Here is a 14851-nt window from a genome sequence, read left to right as displayed (position 1 = left end):
CACATAACTGTACTTTTGTTCTGCCGTTTAAATCCTTTGTATTCATCTCCATTGTACGATGCCCATATGTCCAGAAGAGGGCGATGTTTTACTGTAAACTTCCAGTGAAGTTTTCTCCAACCTGCTTTGGACAAAGTATATACATTTAGAAACAAATTTTCTTAAGGTTAAGTGGGAGTGCCATTTGCTTGAGTACCATTTGCTTAAACACTTTGGTGGGGGAATGCTTCTTATTAACATGGGTTTTAGAAAACCCTGAACATTTGAATATTTGAATATTGTTGCTATTCATTCCTGGCTTTATGACTTCACACAAGTTACTTGGTTTCTAGAGGCCTGGGATTTCCTTACATGTAAAATGTGAACAGTGGGACCTACAGGATAGCAATATTATGAGGATTAAATGGGCCAACTTAAGAACCTAATACAAATGCTCAGTAAATGGCAATGTTCTACATTTCTGGAAAAGCAGCTAATCAGAGCAAACTTATGTGAAATTTTCTTTTGAGATGAGCCTTGGTCATTTCTATCCTCTGTTGCTTTAAACACAATTCTTGGCATATATTACATGTTCAACAAATTTTGTTGACTAAATATTTTATTTTATTTTATTTTATTTATTTTTTTTTAAATTTTTTTTTTTCTTCAACGTTTTATTTATTTTTGGGACAGAGAGAGACAGAGCATGAACGGGGGAGGGGCAGAGAGAGAGGGAGACACAGAATCGGAAACAGGCTCCAGGCTCTGAGCCATCAGCCCAGAGCCCGACGCGGGGCTCGAACTCACGGACCGCGAGATCGTGACCTGGCTGAAGTCGGACGCTTAACCGACTGCGCCACCCAGGCGCCCCTAAATATTTTAAATATAAAAACATTACACCTTAGGGAAAGCAGGAAGCCAGAGATAAACTGGTAATGTAGTCTACTAGGTGTATTTCTACCTCCTTCCCTTTCCTTTCTTCTCCCTACCCCCGGTAAAAGAAGTTAGTCCCCTCCTTTCTTTGAGTCAGGAACGGGAGTTTGACCAAGTAAGAATAAGGTTTTGGAAATAAAGGGGAAAATAAACAAAAGGAAGTGTTTTGCTTGCTGTCCTCTGTTTTATCTTTGGTAGGTAAGAATCTGATGCAGAGAAGGCAAAGGCTTGGGGGCTGCAGGAAGTGCAGTGTCTCGAGTCTGGGCCCCAGGAGGAAACGGCTGTAGGTGCCAAAGGTGGGCATCAAGGTGAGCTGGCTCTGCGGCAGGCAGTGGTGAACTCTGAGAGGTATGTGCAGGTCCACAGTCACATACGGGCTCTCATTGGTTGCTCTCTCCACTCCGCTCATCCCTCCTTCTTCTGGGAGATCCTCACCCAGCTGAGCCCAGAACAGCAAGCGGTGAGTAGCTGCAGGTGCTGTCACTTTGCCTGTTGTTGGCCTTTGGTCTGGGTACTCACAGCCCAGGCCCAGCTGTGCCTGTTCCCAGCAGGTGCAATGTATCAGCTCCATCCAGGCACGAAGGTCATCATGACTAAACAACCAGAGGGTGTAAATGATGAGACTTCTTGTAGGGGGGAAATTGCCTCTAAATGACAAACATTGTTGCCACTAGGGCTTAAAAATAGAGATTTTGTACGATGATGCTCATCACCCTTATAATAGCAAAATTTGCCAACTAATTTTCCAACAAGAGGAAAACTGTTGAATAACTAATGGTATATAATATTTATGTATCAACACAATGCAAACAAATAAGTTTTTTGGAAAAATTTCAATGACATGAGGCAATACTCATGATGTTAGTTATTTTTTTATGACGGAGTATGAAACGAGGGAACCAGGACAACTCCAAATTTGTTTAAAAACAAAATAAAGCAGAAAAACAGAAAGAGACCCCAAAATGTTAAGGGAATTTATCTTTGGTCTGATGTCCTTTTATATTTTTTCTATCATATGTTGTACAATTTAAAAATTTCCTGTACTGAACACTATTACTGTAATAATCACAAAAATACAGCATTACCAAAAGGTGATGAAAGTTGTTGATGCTAATGGTTTGTATCCCCTCCTTCTCATATAGCAGATGAGGCATGGCTCTTGTGGTCAAATATTTAAGAACGTTGGGCAAGTCTCTTGACAACTCTGCCCCTCAGTTTTTGCATCCTTAAAATGGGAATAACTTAATGGGGTGGGGTAGTGGAGAGGGACTCCATTCAGTTGTGATCATTAAATGAGATGATATATGTAAAACTTTCCTCAGCTCATTGCTTGGTACAGAGGAAGCATTCACTCAACTGTAATAATTATTATTAAAGAGCAGAACAGAGGAGTCATTACAAAATTCAACCCTTGTTTCTTCAAGTTTGCCTGCCTTCCTTCTTTCCTTCCTCTCAGTTAAAAATAGTTTATATTGGCAATTTCGTAAGATATTTACTTTGCCTCTCGTTTCAGCCCACCTCAAAAACTGGGGGACAAGGAGATGGATGCTAAGCCTTTCTGGGAAATGGATTCCTAGTGATAAAAAGATGAAAGAAGAAAAGTGTGATTCTCTGGGAATGGGAGGGAAGAGCAGGTGCTGGGCCATCAGAGATGGAGTGGTCCTGGGCTTGTGTCTGTGTACCAGGGAGAGATGGGTCAGCTCACAGGCTTAGGGTCCTGGTGCATCACAGAGAGGCCCAAGGGAGAGCACAGGTATGCAAACCCCGGCAGAAGTGAGCATCTCTTGGCTGGGCCATCCAACTCAACCCCCAACCACTGAGACCTAGAGGGCAAGAGGAAACGAAATGAATGTGAGCCACAACATCAGGTATTTAGGTCAAACACTTCATTTGAAACCTTTTAATAGTGTTCTGGGCAGACAGAAACTCCAGAGGTTAAAAAGTATGTGCAGAATCCCTTCTGTCGGGAGTATCTATGCCAAGGCCGCCTTGCAAATTCTGACCTTGGCTGGATTTGCTGAATGTACCTCACCCTCCTGCTGTCCCACCTCCTACCATGGTTCCCACCCATGTGGCCTGAAGCACCAGAAACTTAAGTTAATATCAGGCCCCATCAAGGGAAACCCCTGAAAATTTTTCTGAAAAACGGGGGTTGGAGAGACTCAAAATATAAACAAATGAACAATCCTGAGATGTTTTTAAAATCTGAAATCCAAGTAAAAGATTATTCTGTTATTTTGTGTACTGATAAGTATGAGCTAGCTCCCTGCCATGTTGTAATCCTCACACAACCATATAAGACAGGTGCTTCAATTATTTCCATTTTGCAAATGAAAACTTGATGATGTGGTTTCTGTTTTGTTCTCTTCTTTGTCTCAGTACCTACCACGCTGGCTGCCCTCTAATAAGTCCTCAGTAAATATTTGTCGAATCAATTAATAGTATTTAGCAATACGCGTAAGCCATACTGCTGCTATGGGGTGAAGCTGGAGTCATACCCGGGCTGGCCTAACTCCATAGACAGAGGTCTTAACTACTGCCTCTATTTACCTTTTTCCCACTGACTGCTCAAGTCTGAGAAAGAAGACAAGGGCCTGCTGGTGGAGGCACTTCCCTGCATGATACTTAGAGTTGTTGTGTCCTTGGATATAACTGGACGTTGTGATTTCTCCGGGGTCATTGTTTAGACATTATTCACAGGATCCAGGGTTCCTCTGCTTTGGGAATATATTTACATATCAGCTGTAAAAGCTGAACCCTTCTATATAATATAATTCTCCAGGCTTTCTGTAATGCAGAATGATAAATTGTAGGCTACTTACCAAAAAATGTCTAGATACAGGCAAACATATTTTTATTATCATTTAGCAACTGTGTGAGGTGTTTGAAAAGTCTCTGGAATACAGGCAGATGAAGAAGTCCCCCCGTAGAAATGATCAAGATTAGGGCTTGGAAGTTAAATGCACTTCCCATACCTTTTAGGCTCTATCTCCTTCGAAGGTGAATAGATTCAGTTTGCATTTCTCTGTGTGATTAACATCAAGCACGCTGTGTTGGTTGAAAAGGTTCATTATCTGGAGAAGAACTTAAAAGGCAGGATGGACAACTTCAATTTAGATAATTGTTGGCTGTGATGGAGTGCTCTTCAAATGGGTCTGCACAGGGCGGGGGTGAGGAGTGCCATCCACTAAGCGCTGGAAAGGTTCTCAGAACCCACAGGCAGCAAATACCTAAGTAGAGGAAGCATGATGTATGGGATCAGAAACCCTGAATTTCAGCTCCAGCTCCATCACTTACTAGCTTGGCGGCCTTAGGCAAACTCAATCAGTGTCTTTGAGGTCAGTCTTGCCATCTGTAAATGTGGCAATGACCAAGCCTAACTTCCAGGTTGTTTTAAGGATCCAGTGAGATGCTGGCTGATAATGCCTTGTAAATGCTCTATGTAAAGCTTGGAATCATCATCATCACCCTTCTGATGATCATTGTCACTAATCAAGGTTTAGGAGGATTCAAAGATGGGCAAGACAGTTTTATACAACCTGAAGTTAACACAATCTTGAGGGCCTCTCTAAGGAAAGAATACAAAATTACAGGTAAAAATTAAGTACACTGTCTTGGAAAGAACTTTGTGGGCTTCACTGTAAACACACCTCTGCCTGCATGAGAAGTGGTATAATGGTCAGAAGCACCGGTGCAGGGAGGAGCACTGCGTGAGTTCAAATCCCGACTTAGCTATGTGACCCTGGGCAAGTTACTAAACTTCTCCGTGCCTCAGTTTTTCCTCTGTAAATTTTTTTCGTCTGTATTGAAGATTAAGTAACTTAAAATGGGTAGTGGTGTCAGCACATAATAGGAAATGTACCTATTTGCCACCACCATTTTTTTTTTTAACTTTCTTTCAAGGATCTTTTCACTGAAAGGATGAAATATAACAAGTATAAATATTACCTGAGACAGAGTGTGGTGAGTGCCATAAGGAAGTACAAACCATCAGTTCCGGGAGTCAGAGAAGACCTGTCTACTTGGGGGAGTCGGGAAAGGCTTCATAAAGGACAAACAGGGAAGATGTCAAAAGGCAGCACATTCCAGGCAGAGGAAGAGCTCACTTGAAGAATTGGAGGTGAGCCCCAGTTGGACATATTGGAGAATAAGGTCTATATGTATGGACTAGAGAGAAAGTGAGAAATGGACCTGGAAAGGCAGATTTTAGCCATAGTGCGGGGGGGCTTTGGGTGCCCGGATGAGGGAATGCAGGCAGTGGGGAGAGGATTGGAGCCTGTGGGCTTGAGGAAGATTAACCCGGTCGCATTCAGTAGGAGAGATGGAGTGGGTTCAGTGCCACTTAATAATCCTGGCAGAGGGTAACGAAGGTGACTGGAGTCCTCCCACCTTAACAGCTCAATTTGGAATATGCCTCCAGCAACATTGGGAAGAGCAACCATTTCTTTAATGTGTGAAAAGAGAGAACTCCTACTTTGTAGTTTTCCCATTCATATTAGTGGCTGAGTGGAGTTTCTCCTTCCATTCCATCAGTATGAAAGGTGTAGGGGTTCTCCCTACAACAGAATGGAATTATCGCCTATCTCCATCCAGGGCCTTGCACTGGTGGGCTCTGACAAAGGATTGAGAAGGCTTCTCTGGCATGGGCACATCCTTCCTCCCAGGGGAAACTTTTCCCATCCCCTCTCATTAAGATAAACATTTTACATGATTTCTTTTGCTATCACCTTTTGGGGTACATTCCCTTGAGAAATGAAGTGCTTTCATGCAGCTGCCTGGCATTTAGTTTTCTCCCGGGGCAGATGGGGCTGTTGTGTACAAGGCGCTGTGCAGCCTAGATGACTGTATGTAGCAGCCCAGCCACGTAATGAGGGCCTCATTGAGGAGGACATTTGGAGGGTCATTCCCAGGCATTTTTGCCCCTCTGGGAAAGGCAGTTGCTAGGTGTTCCCCTGAGGATTCTGCCTTCCTGGTCACAGTTGGTTCACTGGTGGGCACCTCTACCAAGCCAACCCAAATCCTTCCCTAGAAAACTTAGAACTTCAACTAAGGAGAGGATTCACCTCCTCTAGGTGGTGGAAGCAACAGAATTTGAATGGTGGGAGCACCCATCAGCCAGGTTCCCAATACATGGAAGAAGACAGTCTACATACTAGAGAAGGGACCTCTCCCAGATTGAATTTGAGTCCTTTTCCAGTTTTCCATGAGGAACAATTCCACCCTTGTTCTTCTCTAGGTTAAGTGTAATGCTCTTTTAGAAAGTTTCTTCTTTTTCCCAAACTATTTTGAGTTGGACTTCTTTCACTTTTAAAGTTTATTTTGAGATGGAGGCACCTGAGTGTCTGACTTTGGCTCAGGTCATGATCTCGTGGTTCATGGGTTTGAGCCCTGCGTCAGGCTCTGTGCTGACAGCTCAGAGCCTGGAGCCCACTTTGGATTCTGTGTCTCCCTTTATCTCTGTCCCTCCCCCACTCTTGCTCTGTCTCTCTCTCTCTCTCTCTCTCTCAAAAATAAATAAACATTAAAAAAAAAAAAAACTTAAGTTTATTTTGAGAGAAAGAGAGAGAGTGTGGGAGGGCAGAGAGAGAGGGAGAGGGAGAGAGAGAGAATCCCAAGCAGCAAGGATCCTGATGCATGTCTCCAGCTCATGAGCCATGAAATCATGACCTGAGCAGAAGTCCGACACTTAAGCAACTGAGCCATCCAGGTGCCCTGGATTTCTTTCACTTTTGATCTAAGGGTCCTGATTCATGCACCCATGCCCTCACCCTGTGCTCATCAATTAAAACTTACTCAGCCTTGTCACCTTCTTTTCAATGTCTTAAGGATTGCACAGACGACCTCATCACTGCTAACATAAAGAACAATGTGTTAGCCCTTAAGGACCACAGCACTCACACAGGACTTTTTAAATTCCAAAATAATTCTTCAATCATTATTTCACCTAATCCATAAAACATGCAGAAAGACAGGGCAGATATTCTCTTCCTCATTTTGTAGAGGAGAAAAGTCAGGCCCAGATTAATTAATTAACTTCTGACTCACAATTTTTGCCTAAATTTCCCCAGTTATATTCTGCCAGAACCTGAATTTCAACCCATATCTTTTGCTTCCAAATTTAGTATACTTTCCCAAATACCTTCTAACTTGAGGAAGTGACCTAAAGCTTAGACTTAAGGATATTGATGAAAGCCATTGAGAAAGATGGTGTGGTTAAGGGGACCTTCATAGGATCTTCAGAACTCTCTGGTTAAGCAACTTTCTACTCTGCTTATAAGAAAAAGGGTAGTGCTATTGCTTGTGTTTGGGGGGACAAAAGGAAATAATACTTGGGCCAAGACTAGGATGTAGCAAGTGAGCAGGTGAGGCAGTAGGAGACACCTATATTCATGGTTATGCAAGGGCTTGTCCTGGCCCTGTGATATCATGAAGGTCATAGCTGCAAAATTCAGACTTCAGGGGTATGTGAATAAGAACACCACTTCCACACCTAAGGAAGTGTTTGGAGGTATGTTGAGTGGAAGAATCAGATGATCAGAAACAGTCACCGGTAGTCAACTCTGTCATACCTGGCATTTCGACATCATTGCTCTAATACCTTTGCTCAGGATTTGCATGTATAATTGATTCACTTAGCTAACCATGGTCTCAAGAAATGTATTTTTTTCACTCGTTCTGACACACATATGTCCTAGGTGAAGGAAAATTACAATCACATTCCTTTGGGAACCTAGTAAACCCAAACAAATACTAAAAATCAATATTTTAAAATCTAGAGTAGATCCTAGAGATAATCTATTTCAGGTTGGATTTCTGTGACTTTTGACCAGAGTGACCAATTACTTTTGACCAATTACTATACCCATGCTGTTAGGCTGCTATTATTGATCAAAACTTACTTGTCCTATTTCCCTTTTTCTCAGTGTCAGGAAATTGAAAGTGATAGAGCCTAAGTCCTTTTTTAAGGTCATGCAGCCATGCAGTGGAAAAGCCTAGATTCGAATCCAGGTCTACTGAGACATAGTGCTCATTCTACCATACCGTGGTCCTACATTGGAGGGATATTGTCCAAAGTATAAGCAATTGTGTGTGTGTGTGTGTGTGTGTGTGTGTGTGTGTGTATTTATTTTTGAGAGAAAGAGCAAGAGTTGGGAGCAGAGAGAAAGAGAGAATCCCAAACAGGCTTTGTGCTGCCAGGGCAGAGCCTGACTCAAGGCTTGAACTCACAAACCATGAGATCATGACCTGAGCCAAATCCAAGAGTCGGACACTTAACTGACTGAGCCACCCAAGTGCCGAAAAAGTACTAGAAATTTTTAATACCAATCATTTCATGTATGTACGGTACTTAGAAATTTTCTAAGTGCTTTTGCATTTGGTATTTCATTTTCAACTCAAAAATTTTGTGAGTAAATTATTCCTATGATAAAGATAAGAAAATTGAGGCACAGTAAGTTTATGTGACTTCTTTGAGGAAACCTACTGAGGTAGTAGCATAGCTGTTGTTTTCCTCCACCACCGTTCATTTTTTTCCCTATCAAATCCCATGGCAAACCAAACATCTACAATTACTTGTTTAGTAACCATTTTCTCCTGCCCTATATATTAGTTATCTATTGCCATATAACAAATTACCTTGAAACTTAGCAGCTTAAAATAATGAACACATACTACCTCACAGTTCCTATCAGTCAAGAATCCAGGTGCCACTCAACTGGGTTCCTGTGACTTAACAGTCTCTCCGGAGGTTGCAGTCAGGTGTCGGCCGGGGCTGCAGGCTCATCTGAAAGTTCAACTGAGCAATGATTCGCTTCCATCCCGTTGGCAGGACTGGGTTCCTCATGAGCTCTTGGATGAGGGCCTCCATTCCCTTCTGGCTGTCAGCCAGAGACCTCTCTCAGTTACTACATGGCCTCTCCATAGGGCAGGTCACAACATGGCAGTTGGCTTCCCTCAGAGTGAGCACATGGGAGGGCAAAACAGAGAAGCCCAAGGCAGAAGCCACAGCACTTTGTGTAACCTAATCTTGGAAGTGACATCCCATTACTTTTGCCATGTTCTATTCATTAGAAGCAAGTCAAAAGGTCCAGCTCACTCTCAAAGGGAAGAGATTACAAAAGGGTGTGACTCAGGAGGCTGAAATCGCTGGAGCCTATCACATATCACATGCTCCAAATTAAAATTACACCCTCAAGAAGCTTAAGGTGAAATAACTCTAGAGTTAAGTGTATTATCCTTCGGTTTTTAAAGCAAAAACATTTTTTTTATAGTAAAGCAGAAAGGCTTATTCATCCAAAAATTATAGCTGGCAGCTTGTCTGATATTTTGGAGCCATTGTGCAAAGTGGACACGTATGGATGGATGGATTTGTGATTCCACCATCCATCTCTCCCTCTCCTCAGAGCATGCTAATTTCATAGCTTGATTTTTTTTTTTCCATCTGAACCGAAAGTCTTGCCTTCCAGACAGCACGAGTGAATGACACTGCCTGCACGTCAGAAATTGCAACTGACATTTCAATTTTGCTTAATTTTTTTTTCTTTCTTTGATAGTATTATGGAGAGAATTTACATTTGAATAAAAAGCAAATAGTGCATGTCAGAGTAAGCATCAGGGAATGTCAAATTGTTTTTTTCCAATTACAACTCTATTTCAAATAGGGTAATGCAATTAAAGGATAATTACCAGAAGCACAAAGCCAAGGTTACGATCAGAAATGGTTACCCTTTCACTTGAAGTCCTGTCTTGCTAAATAAAATATTCCTGAGGGGCAAGTTACTGTTTGAAAATAGAATACACTCATCCAGGAACAACCAAACACTTGGCAGTGTTGACCAAAACATGTATTTGTGCATAAATACCAGTGTTTGAGACAGATGAAAAGACAGTAAAGGTGAGCCGCATTTTCCCTGGTTTTATCACTCTGATTAATAATGTGATAAATTAGCTGTAGGATGCAATATTAATTAACAGTATATTAGTTGCATTTTATTGCCAATAACATAACAAGCTCTGAAATAGTAGTCAGAATAAACTGCTGACGTGGGCTTTTTTGCAAACTGAGCTGTAGTTTGATTTCTCATTTGTCCAAGTGAAGCATCAGCAACTGAGTAAAACCAATTACCTCAAAACCCACCAAGCCCTCGGCAGCAACTTAGTGCATCTGAGCTTTGCCCAAATGTTATTACTTTCAAATTAGAGCCTGGTCTGAGATGGGGCACCGAAGAATTTCTACTGCTGAAAATAATTCAATATGGCAGTCTAGTTTTGTTATACTTTGCAGGGCCAGATAGAAAGCAAAGACTCCTTCCAGGCCCAAGACATCTTGAATCCGTAGCTGTCCCCTTCCAGAGGCAAGCTGGAGGTACAGAAGTCAGATGTAAAAGGAGAGGCATTTTCCTGACTCCCTCGAGCAAATTATATTGTTGAAAAATTCCCAGATTGTAGTGTTCGTTTCTGAGGTGAAGTCCTGGGTTTGGGTGGGGGACACTTCAGGAAAAAGGATGCAAGGCATACGGAGGTTTGGATAATGGGAGTTACGTCACCTCACTACATAGTGACAAACTCTGTAGCACGAAAATCCTTAGGTAAAAAGAGAAGTTATTGAGTTAGCACATGGTCAGGGGAATTGAAACAAGCTGGGGGAGGTGCATGATGGGTACTTGAAGAATTTCTGTCCAGTTATTTATTCACTTGTCTCCCCGACAGCCCCTCACTCTCTGCCTCCCCCACCCTGCTCTCTTCTCTCACAGACACAGTTACTTCCTATTCCTTTATCTTGTTTAATTTCTTTCACAGCACTTATCACTCTCCTAAATCACGTTTCAGATAGTTTAGTCATTCATTCCTCATTTACTTATTGCCTATGTCCTCACCAAACTGTAAACTCCATGAGGTCAGGGGATGTGTCTGCCTGTACCCTGCAGAACCGTGGCTGGCACATAGCAGGCATAAAAATAGCTGAAGCAAAGAATGAACCCATTCACTGAACTCCATTTACCAAATGCCCAATGTCTAAGCTCAAAAGATTCCAAGATGATGAACTCCTAACTGTCCTTCTCTGGAGTTTACTATGTGCCCTCAATGAGCTAAAAAGCTTTGAGTGTAATGAGTAAAAGCTTTACAGTATCTTAACTTAATCCCCAAACAACTCTGCAAAGCATATGTTTCTTGTACCCTTTTTATTTTCTTTTCTTGTACCCTTTTTATTTTCTTTTAGGTAATGACATAGCAGCCCAAGGCGCCTGGCTCACTCAATGCCACACAGCTAGAAAGAGGTTAAAGTCATGAATTAAATGCAGTTTGCCACTCTGACTCTGGGCATTGTATTCAAAGATGAATAAGACACAAACATCCTTTTTTGAAAACCTCACAGTCTCATGGTTTGGATTTGAAACATTATGTCTGAGAAGGTCATCTTTGCCCTGCTGGGCCAGGGGAAGAATCTAGAGAACAGGAGATGGAACATTTGCCATCCTGGGAATTTCAGGAATGTCCTCCTTCCTGGCAGGATCTGGTATTCCATGGTGTTTTGCCTTTGGGTGAGATCAGATTCTATTAGGGGTTCGTGAGAGCAATATATATTCTCACATCGCTGGTTCCAGGTCTGTGTGTGAGCTCAGCGTCTGTCAGGGATCCTATTTACTTTTAATAAATCCAACAATGGGTGATGAATGAGTGATGAGTCTTCCGCCTCAGAGAATCCAGCACGGGTAGGACCCAGCCAGGTGCATGGGGAGCCAAACTCTTTTCCAGCATTCATTACTGAATTCTAAACAGCCGACACCAAACTCCACAGTCAGTTCAGACCACAGACTTTCTGTACAAACTATCCCTCTCTCTGGTCCTGTGGAATAAAAGAAAGTTCCTCAGACTATTCATTCCATGAATTAAAAGAAAGAAAGAAAGATTAAAAAAGGTCTCCCTCAGTTACAATGCTATTCATGTCCTTTGACCAGAAAGAGTTAGAGAAAAACTTCAGGATTGATCTGAGGGACGCAGAGCCCAGGTTCCATTAAAGTGTATTAATGCCAAGGTCTGTGCAATTAGTGAAAAGTCAATCCCCATTACTAGTTAACACTATTGAATATCTGCTTTCTTTAATAAAAAGCCATGTCCAGTACAAAGAGAATAAATCAATAGGTTCGCTGCATTTAGATCCATTTTGCTTTCTTCTAAAATGCACAGAGAAACTCCCTGTCAGAGCTCCACTGTCTGTCTGCCAAGCTCAGTCTGTGAGCTGGCAGCTGGCCCTGACGTTTTTGCCTGGAATCTTTCATTAGCACTCTCTTGCCTCAGCTCTCATTTCTCTAATCAAAAAATTCGAGTTTACCCCGTGCCTAAAAATCCTCTATTTGAGCTTGGTCTTGATCTGTCTCTGATTTGGACGTGTTTAGAAAACAAGCCATGAAGCAGCTATGGACCTACTTCTAAGCCCCAGGTTGGCTAGCTTCAGCCCTCCCTCAGGCGAGGAGAGACTGAGGTGGACAGAATCTCTTACGAGAGGCCAAAGCATCCCTAGGGCATGAAAGAGTTTGCCCCTTTAGATATACCTTTTCCATTCTTTTACAGCTGGTTAACCTTTTTTTGCTGCCAATTTTGGAGGCAGCCTGGAATGTTCCAGATCCTCAACTGTGAAGAGCGAAAAAAGGATACACCTGTCCCTTGATGTTTACAAGCCCTCTTGGTTCCCAGCATTTTCCCAGAGGAAGGACACATTCACCCCCCTGCTTAGGAGGCTGCTTCTCTGTAGCTAAGCCAGGCTAATCATCTTCTTTGGTGTAGACCACAAGAAGGGGAAAGCCATTTAGATACTACTCTCATTACAATGCTTGGCTTATTACAGATTAAAAGGACATTTTGAACCCCACTGTCTCTCATGTACTTGATTATATGTAACTTACTCTTAAATTGGAATATTGTATTTCTGCTAAAGTAAATTACTTTTCCCCAAATCATTTCATTTTATTTACCAGAATGCTTAGTCTTTGATTGAAAAAGGAGGATTGATATCATTTTGCTTCAGTTGGGTTTACTGCACAGAATGATTTGATATTCCTTTTATATCCTTTGGTCCTTATTTTTACTAGCAGGTCCTCATTCATTCACTGATTCAACCCTCCTGCACCCTCTCTCCCTTCCCAGAGTGTGTGTTCGCCAGTGTGGGTAGGTTTAGTGATGATAATGATTTGGGTCATGATTAGTAGGAAATATTGGGTCATTATTAGTAGAAAACAGTAGAAAATATTTCAATTCCATTTCTCCCCAGGATTCAGCAAATAAGAATAGATTATTTTTTTGCTCTATACTAATAGCAGAGATTGTCTAATTGCATAATATTATACAGATAGTATAGGTAGTTTTTAGTTGGTTCAAGTCTGTCTGCAACCAAGAAGGTGGATCTATCTAATGAAGCGAGAGCTAGCTAAACCCATGTCTGCAAATTCCTGTCACAGAGATCCTTTTACACCACTTGCCACAGCGCTCTCCCTGGTCCTGAGGTCTGCGTCTGCCATTGCAGATGATCACAAACTAGACCCTACCTTATGAAACCAAAGAATGATCCACTACTGTTGTGGATGCTTCCTGAAGCCACTGATATCACCTGTTTTCCTGTCCCACTTCACAGAAGAGCACTGAAACAAAGAGTACCAGTTTATACCTTCCTAATACAAGGGTGGGAAATGTTCTGTTGTGAGGAGGCATTTATGGCCACACAAACAGCCAGGTTTTCTTCACATTCAAGGTTAAAGATTTTGATAAGGCAGGTTGATTAGTGACAAGAAAAGACTTAAAAGTCATAAGACAGGCTGGTAGCACCCAATAGCTCAGGTGCCTCAGCTAAAGGGACGCTGACTAAGGAACAGATGACTGGATCAAGGGACCGTAGATCTTTGTCATCCCAAGTAGATGAAGGCTGCCCTCTGGGCCGGAGGAAGTGATTCAATTCCCATTTTGGGATGGTGCTCACAAAGTGATCAGTCAGCATTGTCAAGAAATTAATCTAAGATGAAGTATGGTAATGAATGTTGGGAAATGAATAAATGCAGTCCCAAGCAATCTGCCTATGTAACATTTATAGAGGAAAACTGCCTTTTAAGGGGTTCACAGTTGTCTTTGGTCCTTTAGCAAACCCTGCTGTGACAATCTTGAAATGAATAGCACAAGGGAGAATTGAACTAAACTATTTCACTTTTCAAAATATAAAGAGATGTTTTAAAAGTTCAAAATTCACAGAATTGCCTCCAATGCTGCAAACCTTAGGCAACACCAAGGAATCAATCCCTCTTGCCTTCAAAGTGGTGGGGGGTGGTCAGAGATGTTCCCTACTCTGTAGGCACTCCTGAGAACTGTCTTTTGCAAGAGAGTCAAGGTGCCAACCTGGAGCTGGCAAGAAAGTTACTCCATAAAATGAGAATGGAATGGAATGCACTCTCACCTTTGAATTCAAGTGCTTGTTAAGATTTTTATCTGAAATGAATTCTGATTAATATCAACTTGGACTATGGAAAAAAAAGACATTCAAACATGTGTTTATACTTGTTGACACGGGTAAAGGATACACCTTAAATCTGAGTCATAATAGAGAAAAGCATATCACTGATACAGTCTTACCAAGAAAGTCGACATTCCAAATCTGCCAAGAGATGGAAATTTGTTTCAATGATTGCCCCCTCTACAGCCATAAGAACAAGCTACAATGGAGTGCCCTCAACCCTCCCCACACGACTTTGTTCTTTTTAGTTATTGTCTCAGTTTCTCACTCCAATACTTTATTTTCTAATCATTTCAAGAAGAAAGGGAAATAAACATACCCTCCATGGATGCTTTAGAAGACTTGTTGCTGGTACAGAGAGAAGAGAGAGGGTTGAGTTTCATATTCTTAGGAGAGAATTGTGTCCATGGCAATGGAAGTCACACACACAAACACACACACACA

The sequence above is a fragment of the Puma concolor genome, chromosome D1 (assembly GCF_028749965.1).
Source record: "Puma concolor isolate L17-30 chromosome D1, mPumCon1.1.hap2, whole genome shotgun sequence".
NCBI classification, from domain to species: Eukaryota; Metazoa; Chordata; class Mammalia; order Carnivora; family Felidae; genus Puma; species Puma concolor.
This window is presented reverse-complemented; position numbering follows the sequence as displayed.